Below are 601 nucleotides of genomic sequence, written 5' to 3'. Positions count from 1 at the left end.
GGACAAAGGAGACCGAACGTCGAGGCGGCGGAGCGTGGCAGAGCGTCCCGAGAGGGCTGGGTCGCACGTCTCCACCGACAGCCGCACGGAGCGCTCCACTTATGCCGCCGCCGCCCCAACCGGGTCCCCGGGCAGCCGAGCGCGCGCGCGCCGAACTTCTCCCTTGGCAGGTTAACCTCCGGGGTCTGATTTTAGGGGGACGAAGGGGAGCGCCGAGCGTCCCCTGCGACGGCCCCAGCCGCGCCAGACCGCGAGAGCGGAGCACCGAGACCCCGCGCCCACGGGCGGGCGATTGATGTCAAAACGACCCTCAGACAGACGTAGCCCCGGGAGCGAACCCGGGGCCGCAAGGTGCGTTCGAAGTGTCGATGATCAATGTGTCCTGCAATTCACATTAATTCTCGCAGCTAGCTGCGTTCTTCATCGACGCACGAGCCAAGTGATCCACCGCCAAGAGTAGTCTCTTAAACGTTTGGTCTCAGCCGCTCCGACGCCAGCCCGACGAGCTGGGTCGCCGAAGGGGGGCCGGGAAAACAGTCGAGAACCGAGCGACCAGAGTTTTTGCCAAGCATCTGGAGGGCAGGCGCTCGGAGGGGGAGAT

General features: G+C 65.7%; 1 non-coding gene across 1 annotated transcript; it reads right to left on the bottom strand.

Annotated features, from left to right (window-relative positions):
* Positions 1–304: 304 nt before the first annotated feature.
* LOC131725419 (5.8S ribosomal RNA) lies at positions 305–459 on the bottom strand. Its single transcript, XR_009320623.1, has one exon. It is a non-coding gene; the product is annotated as a 5.8S ribosomal RNA (ribosomal RNA).
* Positions 460–601: the final 142 nt, after the last annotated feature.

This window comes from Acipenser ruthenus, unplaced genomic scaffold (assembly GCF_902713425.1).
Source record: "Acipenser ruthenus unplaced genomic scaffold, fAciRut3.2 maternal haplotype, whole genome shotgun sequence".
Lineage (NCBI taxonomy): Eukaryota > Metazoa > Chordata > Actinopteri > Acipenseriformes > Acipenseridae > Acipenser > Acipenser ruthenus.
This window is presented reverse-complemented; position numbering and strand designations above follow the sequence as displayed.